General features: G+C 44.1%; 1 protein-coding gene across 3 annotated transcripts in view; it reads right to left on the bottom strand.

Moving 5' to 3' along the window:
* The window catches only part of LOC133483027 (CCA tRNA nucleotidyltransferase 1, mitochondrial-like), an 84,752-nt gene extending 67,663 nt beyond the window's left edge, over positions 1-17,089 (bottom strand). The window contains exon 1 of one of the 3 annotated variants that reach the window (XM_061783502.1): positions 16,878-17,089. The gene's annotated coding sequence lies outside the window, so the exon portion shown is untranslated. The remainder of the gene's footprint in view (positions 1-16,877) is intronic. The other 2 variants (XM_061783500.1, XM_061783499.1) reach the window with 2 other exon arrangements.
* Positions 17,090-18,165: the final 1,076 nt, after the last annotated feature.

The raw sequence follows: 18,165 nt of genomic DNA, 5'->3' as shown, positions 1-18,165 counted from the left end.
CATGACTGCACACAAAGCCCTCGCGGGCCAATCAAAATGACTCATTGGGGCAGGTGGGGGGGAATAAAAATAAATTTAAAAAAAAAAAAAAAACAGCCAGGTGTTTAATTTACATACTCCGAAAAACAACTTTTAGTGTTGCATCTGTCCAGACATGGATATTTCAGTCCACTTCTAACTTGAGAATACACCTTGCGGTAAGTTACAGATGTTTCTCTCTCTTGCTTACACACACACACACACACACACACAAAATGAATAAGTTTGGTCGCAAACAGCTTCTTCATTCAATCATTTAAGTGAATAAAGCAAATGTTTCTGAAGGGCCCAATGCATGCGTTGTTGATTTCTGGGCACTAAAAACTGAAATGGTTGTAGGTGTGTGTGTGTGGACTTCAATGTATTATTATTTTATTTGACATCCATGCTCTCATTTAAACAAAAAATAATCATAAATTACTCACCATTTACTAAATAGTAGTTTTTTCACTGAGTACTTAAGTAAAAATGGAGGACTACTTTTATTTTTGAGTCATATTATTCTAAAGTGACAGTATACTGTTTTTAGAGTACAACATTTGGCGACTCCACTCACGTCTGGCCCATGTTGTGTTTACATTTGTTTTTGTCTAATTGAAAAATGACAGCTAAAACTGATCCCACCATTATTAATTGCAAAAGCAAAAAATTTGTTCAGTGTGTGTATGTGTGTCTTTTTGTTGTTTCTGATGCTACTATGCAGTAATTGAAGACTGTCAATTCAGATCACTCTTAACCATGTGAACTGTGAAGCTGTATCTGTTTTTAAGCAGTATTATCAGAGGGGTTCCACTAATTTCATTTTCGCCACACAGACCAGTCAGTCATCCGGAAAGTTAAACTAATTACACAGTGATAATCAGAGCAGCATATGCTGTACTGTTAACCACAATGCAACTAAATATTAAACCATAAAACTACAAAGCCAAAGATTTCTCCAGTTACATTTCCCAAACACCATATGTGAAGATGTACAGTGGGTACGGCAAGTATTCAGACCCCCTTAAATTTTTCACTCTTTGTTATATTGCAGACATTTGCTAAAATCATTTAAGTTCATTTTGTCCTCATTAATGTAAACTGAGCACCCCATATTGACCGGGGAAAAAAAAGTTGACATTTTTGCAGATTTATATGAAAAAACTGAAATATCACACAGCCATAAGTATTCAGACCCTTTGCTGTGACACTCCTATTTAACTCGGGTGCTGTCCATTTCTTCTGATCATCCTTGAGATGGTTCTACACCTTCATTGGAGTCCAGCTGTGTTGCATTATACTGATTGGACTTGATTAGGAAAGCCACACACCTGTCTATACAAGACCTTACAGCTCACAGTGCATGTCAGAGCAAATGAGAATCATGAGGTCAAAGGAACTGCCTGAAGAGCTCAGAGACAGAATTGTGGCACAGACACAGATCTGGCCAAGGTTACAAAAGAATTTTCTGCTGCACTTAAAGGTCAGATGACAAAGATGTTATGGGGTCAGTTATAATTCATATTTGCATTGTTTATGTGTTATGCAATACATGCACGTAACTTCCAGCAAGTTTTCAACCATAGTTTAGCTAAAAATGAGGTTTTTATGACGCACATTGAGTCCGAACATACCTGAAGCTCAAGACACCGGGGTGTGGTTACTCTATCCACTCCAAGGGCTACCAGAAGTGACGTTGCAATTGACAAACAGCACGCTACACACGCAATGGCAAGCAACGTGTTGGAATATGTGGAGAAGGCGGATTTCTGACTCCAACTGAACTTGGCATCATCAAAGCTTACAGGTTTGAACCAATCAGACAGTGACAATGACCTTAGGCACACAGCTAAAAAAAAACACGAAGGAGTGGCTTCAGAACAACTCTGTGACTGTTCTTGAATGGCCCAGCCAGAGCCCTGACTTAAACCCAATTGAGCATCTCTGGAGAGACCTGGCTGTGAATGGCTGTCCACCAACATTCACCATCCAACCTGACAGAACTGGAGAGGATCTGCAAGGAGGAATGGCAGGTCTAATCCAGGTGTGAAAAACTTGTTGCATCATTCCCAAAAAGACTTATGGCTGTATTAGCTCAAAAGGGTGCTTCTACTAAATACTGAGCAAAGGGTCTGAATACTTACGGCTGTGTGATATTTCAGTTTTTTTTTTTTTAATAAATATGCAAAGAGGCACGGTGGGCGACTGGTTTGCACATCTGCCTCACAGTTCTGAGGGCCGGGGTTCAAAACCCGGCCCCCCCTGTGTGAAGTTTGCATGTTCTCCCCGTGCCTGCGTGGGTTTTCTCCGGGCACTCCGGTTTCCTGGATCCCCAAATCCAGGTGTGAAAAACTTGTTGCATCATTCCCAAAAAAGGCTCATGGCTGTATTAGCTCGAAAGGGTGCTTCTACTAAATACTGAGCAAAGGGTCTGAATACTTATGGCTGTGTGATATCAGTTTTTCTTTAATAATACTGCAAAAATCTCAACAATTGTGTTTTTTTTGTCAATATGGGGTGCTGTGTGTGCATTAAGGAAAAAAATTTACTTAAATGATTTTAGCAAAGGGCTGCAATATAACAAAGTGAAAGATTTGAGGGGGTATGAATACTTTCCCTACTCACTGTATAATGTAAAGTTGTGTGTGTAGCAGACAACTTGTTTCAGTCACTTTGCATATTTTCAAATGTTCTGATTTCACTCCCAATTGATGACCAAATTACATTCGCACTACTCTTTACCGACATGATTAGGGTTGGGAATCTCTGGCACGAGGCTGATTAGATACATAAAGCCACACAGGTAGCGATTCGATTCAAAAACGATTTTTAGGGCGGAACAATTCGATTCAGTCTGGGAACGATAAGATTCTCGATTCGGTGCAGAAAAAAAATTGATAGTTAACATTTGTAAATGTGCCAATTATAAAGAACCTTGACTTAACCCAATTCTATAAAATGTCCAACCTTATTTTCAAACATGGACCGTAAAAGACCACTTAACCATGTGCCATGCCATCGCTTTATGGCACTGTAAATTTGTTTTTTAATATATTCTTTTGTTTAAATAAATTTATTTAAATAGACCAAAACAATACAACAATTAATTTTGAAGATTTTCTCTCAACAAACAATATTTGAAAAGCCATGGGTGGTCTCGCACGATTGTGTCAGTTTTGTGTCCTCTCTGTAGTTTATTTTTAGGGTCGCACAGTCCCAACTCGAACGTATAAGTGGACCGCGAGGACTCGAGAAGAAGCATTAGTTTGCTGAGTTACAACCCAAGGAAATTGCCAAGATGTACCTACCTTTGCCATATTATCTGCATGTTTATAATCTGCGGCACACATTTCACCGCCGGCCCCGGTGTCAACAGCGGACTTGAGATAAGGTACGTGACGTGACGTCGCACTCCTGGGGGAACGCTAATTTGCCATCGCCGTGACCACGAAAGTAGCTTAATGACTGAAAAGCTATTTGATGTTGAACTAGTGACGCTATGGAGAAACGTACTTAAGCTAGTCGTGTCGCTAGTATCCAGCACTGCTGCGTTTGGTTGTAAACATAACGTTACCTGCGGAGGACAGAGGGAGACCTCTTGCCCTTGTTTTACGAGATGAAAACTATAAACCTTCAGGCAACCGATTCCTAGCCTGGCGATATCCGGTCCGCAGCCCTACAACGGACGTATCTAAGGATTCCTGGCATATTTTGTATCGCTAACGGAGTGCTACCGATACAGTCCTATCTCTCACCTTAACAAACGGATATCCGGTCGCATCGGTTTATCGTTCCCAAACCTAGACATCCATCCATCCATCCATTTTAAACTGCTTATCTGAGGTCGGGTCGCGGGGACAGAAGCTTTAGCAGTAACGCCCAGATTTCCCTCTCCCCAGCCACTTCATCCAGCTCTTCCGGGGGATCCCGAGGCGTTCCCAGGCCAGCCGAAAGACGTAGTCTCTCCAGCGTGTCCTGGGTCGTCCCTGGGGTCTCCTCCCGGTGGGACGTGCCCGGAATGCCTCACTCGTCCGGGAGGCATCCGAATCAGATGCCCCAGCCACCTCATCTGGCTCCTCTCGATGTGGAGGACCAGCGGCTCTGAGATCTTCCCGGATGACCGAGCTTCTCACCCTCTCTCTAAGGGAGAGCCCGGACACCCTGCGGAGAAAACTAATTTCGGCCGCTTGTATCCGGGATCTTGTTCTTTCAGTCACGACCCACAGCTTGTGACCATAGGTGAGTGTAGGAACATAGATCGACCAGTAAATCGAGAGCTTCGCCTTTCGGCTTAGCTCCTTCTTTACCACAACGGACCGATACAAAGTCTGCATCACTGCAGACGCTGCACTGATCCGCCTGTCGATCTCCCGTTCCATTCTTCCCTCACTTGTGAACAAGACCCCAAGATACTTGAAATCCTCCACTTGGGGCAGGATCTCATTCCCGACCTGGAGAGGGCACGCCACCCTTTTCCGACTGAGGACCATGGTCTCAGATTTGGAGGTGCTGATTCTTATCCCAGCCGCTTCACACTTGGCTGCAAACTGCTCCAGTGAGAGTTGGCGATCACGGCTTGATGAAGCCAACACAACCACATCTGCTAAAAGCAGAGATGCAATACTGAGGCCACCAAACCAGATCCCCGCTACGCCAAGGCTGCGCCTTGAAATTCTGTCCATAAAAGTTATGAACAGAATCGGTGACAAAGGGCAGCCTTGGCGGAGTCCAATCCTCACCGGAATAGAGTCCGACTTACTGCCGGATATGCGGACCAAACTCTGATTCCGGTCGTATGGGGACCAAACAGCCCGTATCTGGGGGTTCGGTACCCCATACTCTCGAAGCACCCACCACAGGACTGCTCGAGGGACACGGTCGAACGCCTTCTCCAAGTCCACAAAACACATGTAGACTGGTTGGGCGAATTCCCATGGGCCCTCGAGGACCCTGCCGAGGGTGTAGAGCTGGTCCACTGTTCCACGGCCAGGACGAAAACCACACTGCTCCTCCTGGATCTGAGATTTGACTTCCCGACGGACCCTCCTCTCCAGCACCCCTGAATAAACCTTACAGGGGAGGCTGAGGAGTGTGATCCCCCTGTATTTGGAACACACCCTCCGGTCCCCCATCTTAAAAAGGTGGTTGACCACCACCCCAGTCTGCTAATCCAGAGGCACTGTCCCCGATGTCCATGCGATGTTGCAGAGGCGTGTCAACCAGGACAGCCCCACAACATCCAGAGCCTTTAGGAACGCCGGGCGAATCTCATCCACCCCCGGGGCCTTGCCACGGAGGAGCTTTTTAACAACCTCGGTGACCACAATCCCAGAAATAGGAGAGCCCGCCTTAGAGAACCCAGACTCTGCTTCCTCATGGAAGGCATGTCTGTGGAATTGAGGAGTTCTTCGAAGTATTCTCCCCACCGACTCACAACGCCACAAGTCGAGGTCAGCAGCGCCCCATCCCCACTATACACAGTGTTGGTGGTGCACTGCTTGACCCCTCCTGAGACGCCGGATGGTGGACCAGAATTTCCTCGAAGCCATCCGTAAGTCTTTCTCCATGGCCTCACCGAACTCCTCCCATACCCGAGTTTTTGCTTCAGCGACCACCAAAGCTGCATTCCGCTTGGCTAGCCGGTACCCATCAGCTGCCTCAGGACTCCCACAGGCCAAAAAGGCCCAATAGGACTCCTTCTTCAGCTTGACTGCATCCCTCACCATTGGTGTCCACCAACGGGTTCAGGGATTTCCACCACGACAGGCACCGACCACCTTACGGCCACAGCTCCGGTCGGCCGCCTCAGCAATGGAGGCGCGGAACATGGTCCACTCGGACTCAATGTCCCCCACCTCCCCCAGAACATGAGCAAAGTTCTGTCGGAGGTGGGAGTTGAAACTCCTTCTGACAGGGGAGTCTGCCAGATGTTCCCAGCAGACACAATACGTTTGGGCCTGCCATATCGGACCGGCATCTTCCCCCAGCATCGGAGCCAACTCACAACCAGGAGGTGATCAGTTGACAGCTCCGCCCCTCTCTTCACCAGAGTGCCCAAGACATGCGGCCGCAAGTCCGATGACACGACCACAAAGTCGATCATTGAACTGCGACCTAGGGTGTCCTGGTGCCAAGTGCTCAGGTGAGCATTGAAGTCCCCCAGCAGAACGATGGAGTCCCCAGCAGGAGCGCTCTCCAGCACCCCCTCCAAGGATTCCAAAAAGGGTGGGTACTCTGAACTGCTGTTTGGCGCATTGGCACAAACAAGAGTCAGGACCCGTCTCCCCTACCCGAAGGCGGAGGGAGGCTACCCTCTCGTCCACCGGGGTGAACCCCAACGTAGTCAGCGAGCATGGGGGGCAATAAGTATACCCACAACTGCTCGGCACCTCTCACCGTGAGCAACTCCAGAGTGGATGAAAGTCCAACCCCTCTCGAGAGGACTGGTACCAGAGCCCAAGCTGTGTGTGTAGGAGAGTCCGAACTTGTCGGAACTTCTCGCCCTCACACACCAGTTCGGGCTCCTTCCCTGCCAGAGAGGTGACATTCCACGTCCCTAAAACCAGCTTCTGTAGCCGGGGATTGGATCGCCGTGCTTTGTCTGGTCCCTCACCACGGACGTGTTTTTCATGGGTGATCGTGCCAGGGGCATAAAGCCCCAGACAACTTAGCTCCTAGGATCATTGGGACACAAAAATCCTCCACCACGATAAAGTGACAGCTTCCATGAGCACTTTTTTTTTTCCCCATGAATTACGAGCAATGTGACCCATGAATTCAACCCGTGCCAGTAATAAACTAAGCAGGCCCACACCATCGGTGAGCAGTGTGCAGGGAGCAGTTGGGAGCATTAGTTGCATTGCTCACAGACAACTGAACCATTATAGTGCTTAAGATAGTCAGATGAATTACTGGTGAACGTCAGACCGTTGGTCACAGGCAGCATTCCTTACCACAAAAGACAGTTTGATACCTTTATAACACTGTGTACCAGTTAACAGTGAGCCAAGCTTCAGCAAAGACTGACCTCTCTCAGGTAGCTGTTAAACGGACACATCGATCAATGTTACCAACCCAGAGACACAATATATGGTGCATTTGCTGCCATTAAAAAAAAAACAAAAAAAACATGCATAATATGTAGAAATGTCTCTTTGCAGGATAGCCAATATTTACTGTAGTGTATTTCAAAACAAAGCAGCAAAAGGAAAACTTCACCTCCTCAAAGACAGCTTATCTATTGTAATATAGGGTTTCCTATGACAGTTTCCTCCAACCTATTGTGTGACTAAACACCAACATCTTTCCTTCATGTCAGACCCACAGGGTGCTTGGTTACGGTCCACACGGCAGGCGATAATGACTTCTCTCCCCTCCCCATTGAAGCGGTGAAAGTGACTGAAGCTAGATGATTTCTTTCGGGTTAAGCCGCAAGGTACTAAAATTACTATCTACAATTATTCCTCATTCTTAGAATACCATCAGAAAACAACAGCCTGAAGAGAACTATAATACGCTACAGTATCAAGTCTTTAGTGTGATCTCCCCTTAATGCACTTATATTTTTCACATACTCAGTTCTTCTAAAATATGCAGTGCAATGTACCTTAACACCACCCAAAAGACTGTACAATCTAGTTATATATACTTTGAGGACACACAATGGTAAAAGTTATTTTTAAAAGGGAATAAATAAACAACTGCATGATAAAATGCACAATAAAGCTGCAACACCTCTTGTATCTTTCTTACAAACTATTGTTTTATCGTGTTAAAATTAACAATCAAAGATCATTAAAACAACAAAGCCAGCAGTTTGCCACCATGTCTGCACAACACTATTAAGCAGGGGTCACCAACCTGAGCCACTTCTTGGGTACAGATTAATGCAAAGGGCTACCAGTTTGAGACACAGTTCTGAAATAGCAAATTTGCTCAAATTACCCTTACTTCTATTTACTAAATAAATTAAATTTTTATCATCATCAATAATTAATGAGGTAATCTATAGTAAGACAATGATCATGTTAATGGTTGCTCACAATAATGATCAATGCTTTAACAAGGTATGAAACAGTTTCACACATCAATATGCAACACTGTTTCTATGAATCTCTGCAAGTGTTTACATTTTCAAAATGATTCTACAATATTACTAACAAATCACAATGTATCATCACTAGTAAGCTATTTGGCCAACAGGCCTTCAGACTACTCGTGGCTCTTTGGGGCTACCTGTGTCAAGGTCAGGTTTTCGTGGTTTTAAAAAGGTAAAACAAAATGTGGACGACCCAAGTGCAGGGAAGCAGGGAGACAAGGCAGGAGTGCAGGAATATAAAAAAAAAAATCTAAATGAAAAGTAACAAAGGAACAATGGGGGGAAAATAACTCACCACAACAAGACAGGACCGGCAAACATGACGTGAGACAAGACCACCTTCGACATACAACAATGAACCGCCCAACACTGAACGAAACCAGAGAACTAAATACAAACAAATTGACAAGACATCGAGGAACACCTGGACACTCGTCAGTCTGGGAGCTGATTGGTTGACACAAGGTAAAAGGTTGACAGAACAGGTGGACACAATAACTAAATGAGCACACAAGACATGAACAACATGGGACACAGGAAAACATGAAACAAAACTAAGCAATCTAAACTAAAACACAGACCATGACAAACTGGGGCCCCTGGGCACCATGTGTTGACCCCTGCAAGAAAAGTATATGGATGTGTGTGGGTGATTGTGTTAACCATTGCAGGTGTTGGTTTCCGGCATTAACCCGCTAAATGGAGAGGCTCACATGACACTCCATTAGTGATGATTCTTTAGCACTTGCAGAAAAACAAGTTCCACCCACAGAGCAAACCAAATGACACCCACGCACAAAATACAATATTGATTTTACTCAGACAAAAGTAAAAAAGAAAAAAAAGGAAAAAAAAAAGAACAAAGATAGGGGAATAAAACAGTAGACAGGAAATAACTGTGGACTTAACAGACTGGGGAGGGGTTGGGGTGGAAATCGAGACTGAGAACATCCTGCTCGTCTCCAGGGTGTCTTTCCATAATGCCTCCATCTATTCTGCCACATAACGTGAGAAACACTCACAAGAGGCTTTAAACTTTGAGCTGTATTGATCACTATTAGACCTAAGGCAGTGGAATACTTCTGCAGTGGGGATATGTTTTTTTTTTATTCATAACTAAGAAGTTAATAATAGCAGCTCATCCCATTGCCTTCCCTTTGTACCTGTGGGATGGGGTGAGGGGCTTTCATTCTAGTTATTACCTACCAAGCTATTAAGCATCCTCTCAACATTAGCCCCTCTGCAGCCATGCCTGGGTGTATGAGCATTGTAAGAGGAAAACCAGGAGAAATGCGAATCAAATTAATCACAATGCAGGAGTGGCTGGATGGATATGCAGACACTGTACATGTGGAGCCAGATGAATACATGAGTGGGCGAGTAGATAAAGAGAAGCATCATAACAGAGATGTACACCTGTCTGTAGCTTCCAAAGCTCCAAGGCAAGTACTATTTTCTATCCTGGTATTTTCATTTCCTTGGCCTCACTGTAGTTGGGTACATCCCAAGCTGACAAAGGCACATGGAGTACCTGCACACAGTGCACACACACTCAAACAGACACCGGCCTTTGTGCTGCGTAGTGTAGGCTGCACAAATATGCGGGGTTCGAGGCTGCCTCCATATTGGATCTATTAGCGTTTCAGACTGAAGAACTGTGAATATTTGAAAATAATTATTTACTTTCCTGAGCAGAGTTCACATCACTTCAATGTACTGCCTAATACAGTAAAGCGTTTAGAGGTAAAACATGTTATTTTTTCAAATTATATTGTATACAGGTTGAGTTTGGACATTAAACAGACTAAACAAATATATATACAGTATAAAAGAGCATTAATATAAAATGAGGCAGGGTTAGTTTTTATTAAGACTATATTGTCACAGTAAACAGAAAATGGCAACGTCGTGTCTTTTTAATACAGGCAAATCAAAATTGTCCATTTCTTTCTTCACACTCAGACAATAACAGACAATGTGAAGTCGAACTTCCTTGAGTTGGCCTTTAAAAAATTAAGCGGCATGTCATCTATTTAGTACATACTGACTGTGTGGTCAGATACCGAAATGACGTCATCACTTGATTTGGGCTAAGCAAAGAATGTATTATCCCTTTATTTTGCTTTCGATAAGCATCCTTGCGTTTGCATGTTCTCCCCGAGCTTGCGTGTGTTTTCACTGGGTACCCCAGCTTCTTCCCACATTCCAAAAAAAAAAAAAAAAACATGCAAATTAGGCAAACTGAAAAACTCTAAATGGTCTGTAGGTGCAATTGTAAGTGTGAATGGTTGGTTGTCGATATATCACATGCGATTTACTGGCAACCATAGTTCAGGGTGTACCTTGTCTCTTACCTGTCCGTCAGCTGAAATAGGCTCCAGTTACCTGGAACCCAAATAGGACAAGCGGTACAGAAAATTGATGGATGGATTGAAACAACGAAACACTCTTTAACACTCTCTTAACTTTAATGGCTATTGTGTAGGGGTAATTAAGGTTGCGTCGATGATGCACTACATCAAACAATAACTCTCATAAGTGGCAAATTAAATCAACCACTTACACAATAGGAACGCTACCTTTTGATCACAAACGACAGGCATTTGGCAGCTATCACAACAGTGGCGAGCTAGCAGCTACCCCAAGATGCTAATTCAACAGTGTTCACTCATTGCTCCTTCACGTTACACATGCACGACACCAGGCACCAAATATCAAAATCAAATTTGGTGTTTGTTCACAAAAAGCTGCTCAAAATTGTTTATGGGTGAGAGGCCTATCAATCAACAGGACATGGGCACAAAGGCAGGAAGAAAACTTAAAAATAGCACCAAAAATGGCCAGAACCACCACCTCTGCTCATAGCTACTGCCAATCATCTCCAGCATTCATCGCTATTAAACACTACAACAGACTCTGGAACAACACTGGAGTCTTTACTGCTTCAAATGAGTATACTTACTTAATGGTCATTCTAATATTCTTATTTTCTTGCTCTCCAAACCACCTTCCTTTTAAAAAAAAAAAAAAAAGTTTTGCAGCAAGCTAATGAAAACATTAAAGACACATGCAGACTTAATCCTTTGATGTTGGCTGAAATGTTTACGTGAGGTGTGCTGTGTGTGTGTTAAATGCTTTATGAGCGTTTGCTGTCAAAAAAACAGCACAAAATCTAAGGCATATTTTCCCTTAAGTGTTTGTTCGCACGTCAAATGACCTTTAAGGTGTTTAACCTTTGAAATGCTGCTGTAGTTTATAAAATGGCTCAAGCTCTGTAATAGGAGATGAGTGCATCCACAAACAACAATATATTGGATTATTTTAATGCACTGTCTGACACATTTAGGCCTGATATAAAAGTTTGGTAGTTAGGAATACAATAAACACTAAACTGTAAGTCAGTGTTTCTCTCTTGTTTTTCTTTGGTTTTTTTACACCAAGTACCACCTAAAGAAAAACTTCTGCTCTACAAGCACCACCATCATGACAAAAATTAAAATACAATTGCATAGTAGGCCTAAGTGTTCATCCCAAAACAAGGAGGAGGTTTTATTCCTAAAAAGTATATTTCATAATATTGTAAAGTATATTTAATACTATTGTAAGCCACTGTAAAATATGCACAGTTTGAACGTTAGTACTAGCAGAAAGATTAAATGCAAACGTGTCGCACATAGAAATTTCATACAACCGAGCTGTACTAAAGCACTTATTCATTTGCGTGCCACTAGATGGCCCCCATACCACTAGTGGTACTCATACCGCACCTTTAGAATCTCTGCTCTAAGGTTTTTACTGCTATGTTAAAATTAAAAGCCAAGTATCAGTTATTAGACAAAACTACCATAATACTTTAGACCACTGCTACACTACGGTAAAAAACGCATACCGTGCTATACCTCGTGCAGCCCTGGGCTCGTCTGATCACTGCTTAATTCACTTAATACCGACGTACAGGCAAGAACTTAAATGTGCGAAGCCTACAGTGAAAACAGTCAAAAAGTGGACCAATGAAGCCAAGATGGAACTTCAAAGCTGTTTAGACTGCACAGACTGGAGTGTCTTTGAAAATTCAGCTGGCAGCCTGGATGAATATACGGACACTGTCACATCCTATATCAGTTTCTGTGAAGAGGTTTGTGTACCAACAAAATCATTTCACACATTCAACAACAACAAGCCGTGGTTCACTGCTAAACTTAAGCAGCTTCGCCAAGCTAAGGAGGACACATATCAGAGCGGGGACAGGGCCCTGTATAATCGAGCTAGAAACCAGCTGACTAAAGAAATTAACATTGCAAAGAGGAACCATGCAGCAAAGTTGGAAAAACAGTTTAGCGCAAACGACTCTAAATCAGTCTGGCATGCATTCCAATCGCTGACTAATTACAAGCGACGATCCCCCCAAGCTGAGAACAATAGCACACTAGCCAACGACTTGAATACCTTCTACTGTAGATTTGAAAAGGACAGTTTCACACCACACACCCACCCGGCCGCACCCGCGACCACAATCACACCTCTGACTTCTGCGTTAACCATCCATGAACAGGATGTGAGACGCATCTTCAAACAACAGAAGATTAACAAAGCGGCAGGCCCGGACCACGTGTCCCCATCCTGCCTCAAAGTCTGCGCATACCAGCTCGCTCCAGTCTTCACTCAGATCTTCAATAGATCTCTGGAAACAGGATCTCCATCCTGTTTCAAACGCTCCACCATCATTCCAGTCCCCAAGAAACCTGCAATCTCGGGTCTGAATGACTACAGGCCTGTCGTTTTGACATCTGTGGTCATGAAGTCCTTTGAACGTCTCGTGCTGGACCACCTCAAGAGTGTCACAGGTCCCCTGCTGGACCCCCTGCAGTTTGCCTACCAAGCGAACAGGTCTGCGGATGATGCAGTCAACATGGGACTGCACTTCATCCTAGAACACCTCGACAGTCCAGGGACCTACGCGAGGATCCTGTTCGTGGACTTCAGCTCAGCGTTCAACACCATCATCCTTGAACTCCTTTCATCCAAGCTTCTCCAGCTCAGCGTCTCACCTGCCATCTGCCAGTGGATTTACAGCTTTCTGACGGGCAGGACACAGCAGGTAAGGATGGGGGAGGCCACCTTATCCACACGCAGCATCAGCAGTGGGGCGCCCCAAGGTTGTGTCCTCTCTCCGCTGCTCTTCTCTCTCTACACGAACGACTGCACCTCAGCGAACCCGACTGTCAAACTCCTGAAGTTTGCAGATGACACCACTGTCATCGGCCTCATCAAGGACGGTGACGAGTTTGCATATCGACAGGAAGTGGAGCGGCTGGAGCTGTGGTGCGGCCGACACAACCTGGAGCTGAACACGCTCAAGACTGTAGAGATGATCGTGGACTTCAGGAGGCATCCTTCGCCACAGCTGCCCCTCACGTTGTCCAGCTGCCTTGTGTCAACCGTCGAGACCTTCAAGTTCCTGGGAATTACAATCTCTCAGGACCTGAAGTGGGCGACCAACATCAACTCCGTCCTCAAAAAGGCCCAGCAGAGGATGTACTTCCTGCAGCTTCTGAGAAAGCACGGCCTGCCACCAGAGCTGCTGAGACAGTTCTACACAGCAGTCATGGAATCAGTACTGTGTTCTTCCATCACAGTGTGGTTTGGTGCTGCTACAAAAAAGGACAAACTCCGACTGCAACGGACAACCAAAACTGCTGAAAGGATTGTCGGTACCCCCCTACCCACCATTGAGGACTTGCACGCTGCCAGAACTAAGACAAGGGCGTGCAAAATCCTCTCTGACCCTCCGCACCCCGGTCACCAGCTCTTCCAGCTCCTTCCCTCAGGTAGGCCCTACCGATCAATGCAAACTAGAACTAGTAGACATTCCAACAGCTTCTTCCCTCTTGCGATCAACTTCTTAAACACCTAACCTATAATTCCATTACAACAAGCTGGCAATTTTTTGACTTGAGTTCGTTATCACATTTCTGTGGGGCCAATTATGTATTACTCGTGCACTCACTGTAGTTGTCTCGCCATGCTGCACTATTTGCATATACTGGCCACTCATGCCAGAGTAGCATCTGCTCCATTTGCACACTGATTGAGGAGTATCTGTAACTTTTGCACAACCAACATTGTCCCAGATTATCGCACTAGTCGTCACTTTAAACCGCATACACTCCTTGAAGTCTCAGCGCCCTTTGCACAATGGTCATTGCACCGGACTATTGCAATATTAGTCATTCGAACTGCTCTAAGTGCTAGAGGACTCTGCATCTTTTTGCACAATTGTTTTTTGTCAATGTCTTTATGTCTTCAAAGTGTTCTGTAAATTGACTCTCCGTTGTACTTGAGCGGCTCCAACTACCGGAGACAAATTCCTTGTGTGTTTTGGACATACTTGGCAAATAAAGATGATTCTGATTCTGATAAAATCGTCTCAATTGTCTCCAAGTAGGGTATTATTTATATACGGGTAAATGTTGGTATTGAGTCATCACGCGTGTGTTTGGCTGACTCTTTGTTTTAACTCAGGATGTCCTGTCTGAGAGGACAAAGCAGGCGTAAAACAAGGAAGAGCTATAGTGTCTGCACACTGCTGAACTCAAGACCTTTTCAATAAAAGATGAGATTCCCCCCCCCCCCCAAAATTAGCCTCTTAATTGCTTAATACATATTACCTTGTAAGTCGAGATACCACTGTAGTAAATAGAGCTTAGTAATCAAAATATAGTTTCGTGTAAACTGAAAAACAGAAAAACAAAATTGAACCCAAAAGTAAAACACATCTTCTGTCAGAACCAGTCAGGCAAGAGCAGTCTTCTTGCTGATGCATGGAATTGTATGGATGTGTGTCACAACAATATCACATAACCCAACTGACAAAAGTCCCTCATTTAAGAGTGCATTGAGTTGATAGTCATCAAAATGTGTGGGAAAGAAAAGGAAACTGCTGATTTCCATCCATCCATCCATTTCCTTTTGTTGCACATAATGTGATAAACGTAATTGGAAACACATTTTCTATCAAATTGTCTATATTCACGATACATACTGTACCCTTGTTTACCCTATCAGACAGCGTCGGGCAGTAGCAAGTAGTGGCATTACAAGTTTAACAATATTGCTCAGTAGCTTGGCCGTAGTGTAGCGGTTTTCAACATCAAACAGCTTTTCAGTTAGCAAAGCTACTTTTGTGATCACAGAAGCCCGAGGCAAGTCGACACCTTGAATGCATCTCTTCCGTTTGATGTTACATTGTATACCTAGCCTCCTTCTGATGCCCGCTTTAGAAGGTGCCCGTAAATTGTGTGGTGTGTTATGGATTATGAAAAGCGTGCAACTGGATGCAATGGCAGAGAAGGGGGTTTAGGGGCGCCCTAGCTTAACAAATTCATGCTACTTATCAAGTCCTCATATAACACTTCCGGTGTTTTAATGTGCTACCCTAAACAAAAGGTCATATCAGCATCAAAGAAGTCTGTTGTGGTCTTTTGAAATAATTACTTTGATATTTGATCACTTCAAATAACTCAATTTAACAGCAAATGATAACCACAACTGCAACTATAATACAAGATTTGTTTAGTACACACTGTTCAGTTATGATAATAATAACACAGTGGTGTCACTGCACGAGTCCAAAACACTGATAAAGACGCACCCACATATTTTAGAATTAAGCGTTCGTTTATACCCTAATATTACTGTAACACGAAATAAAACTTTGGCTACTTTTGTCATTTTTTTGCAGCTTAGCTAGCGACAGGTGCATTTCTCTGGTGCATATATGGCTTCAGTCTAGGTACACTACATTTAATGAAGACTAGCTTGTAGCTTGCCCAACGCTGGCTGCACAGCATGGCTACTAAGGTTGTTAATGGGCCCCCGATTGGTATATACTGTATCAGTGCCGGGCCTCGCAGCAGCGCTGGAATATTCTGGGGGTTAATAGCTTTATTGAATTGGAAGCGCTGACCGCATTAAAATCAGCTGAACCTCCCAGACTCAAGCTGACACATTCCCAGTCTGTGTGCAAGTGTCGCACATGTTGCTCTCAAGAGGAACAAAATGAATACAGTCGACACAAACGGGACCTGGCTGAGTCTTTGTTCCTCACACCTCCTCGTCCACTGGTTGTCCTCTTGAGAAGCCTCCTTGTCGCGACAAAAGAAAAGCGGTGGGGACACCGTGTTGTATTATGAGTTGAGATGTTGTCACACAACTTCGTAAACATCTCTGCACCACACTATAGTTTTGTGATTGCAAGTGACATGAGACCTATACAGGATATCACATTCCCGCCTGCCCATTGTTTGTTTTGTCCAGGGAAACAGGATATTCACACAAAGCAGAGCAAGCTGACACGAGGAGTCTGAAAAGCCTGGATGTCGTTTTAAAAAGAAAAAAGAAATTCTACTCTCGACTTTCCCCTTTTCTGACTGCTTATGGTTTTGTCACATCCTATCAAGTGTGCTCAGGCTGCTGTCAGTGTGCAAAGCACTGACGTTGACACGTCAACAACTCCCAGTTTGCAGTAAAACACTTCACACAATCCACGATAATCACACAGTCACAAAGAAAACGCACATTTTGTTTTCAATCGGCACCTGACGCAAGGATCCAGTTAGAATAGTGGCAATAAAAGTTTTTTTTTTGTTTGTTTTTTTTTCCCAAATTTGTGTGCCAGCTCCTGGCACACTAACGACTAAACTCAAAGGCAAAAGTGTGGGAATGCTCGATAACATTATGACCACGAGTAAACGTTTCTCACCTTGTGTGTTTTGTTGTGCCCGGATCACTCCCACTTGTTATTGTTGGTGCTCACGAGATGCCAGCCGACCGACCGGCGCCGATCCCAACCAAACTCAACGCACACAGTGTTGTTAGATGGAGCAAATGAGTGGAGTTCATCACAGATCGGACTGGTAGAGCCCGGAAAAGACACCGGCTTGACGTAAACGACGAACGCTCACTCCAGACAGGCGGCCGGTCCCATCATCCTTTCGCAATGCCCGCCTCCTCTTCCTCCTCCTCGACTTTGTTGACCAATGGAGGAGCGCTCACTGCTGCGGGACGACGATCAATTCAAACAGCTGCTATACATGATAACAACATCAAGTATTTGTTTCTGATATTCAGTTATTAAATTGAGAAAACATTTATAATTGTGCGATCAATCAATCTACAGTGTCGTGTCTGTCTGCCAGTGGATAAAATAATTGCGTTTACTGTAATATAATCATGCCGGACTGTATCATAGGCTACTAGTGTTTCTTTTATTTATTTATTTTTTTTGGGGGGGGGGGGACTTTTCATCCAATTTAAATAGGATAAAGAAATAATTGAAGTCCATGTCTTAAACATACTGCTGAGTTTGCGAAGACTGCACCGTAAGGGAAAGGGAAGGAAAGGAGTGCCACACTCTGAGGTTTCAATGTTGCCGGAACAATGGGAAAGCCGACTAATCCACTGAAACTGCAGGAGCAAGGACATGGGAGGGATCAAACGGTCCGCTTTGATTGTAAAGCACTTGGAAGTGTGGGGCGCAACACCTGCAGTAAAAGATGGTCCCTTGGCTGCATTAACTGTGCAGAAAAAAAAAAAAAAAAAAGATACAACAGAGGATATCTCTTTATTTTTATTTTTTATTTTTTGGGTGAGGTTGGATGAGTTTGTGGCGCAGAAAGCTTTTTTCAAAGCATTATGAGTCACCCGTGACTCTCCCCCTCCCCCATTTATGAGGATTTCTGCAAGCTGTGATGAGGCTCAGCCCAGTGCCATGTCTACACCCCCCACAGACACACAAAATCTCTCCATGCCCCCTGCTCCCACTGAGATTAGCCTCGAGCTATTTTTCTGATGACACTTCATATAAAATATCTTCTAATTATGACGAGACAGAACATCATAACATCAAGAGTGAAGGGGGTCTTGGGGAAATGGTTTGGCTTGATAGTCAAGGCATGGTGGATATTTTTATTCAAATTCAAATCAAGTGACAGAGCACGGATTTTGCTGTGTTCATGTAACAGATGTTAACACAGTGAGGTCAATCCTCC

The sequence above is a fragment of the Phyllopteryx taeniolatus genome, chromosome 9, assembly GCF_024500385.1.
Source record: "Phyllopteryx taeniolatus isolate TA_2022b chromosome 9, UOR_Ptae_1.2, whole genome shotgun sequence".
Classification (NCBI taxonomy): Eukaryota; Metazoa; Chordata; class Actinopteri; order Syngnathiformes; family Syngnathidae; genus Phyllopteryx; species Phyllopteryx taeniolatus.
Note: the sequence above shows the minus strand (reverse complement) of the source record. Positions and strands in the feature narration are given on the sequence as shown.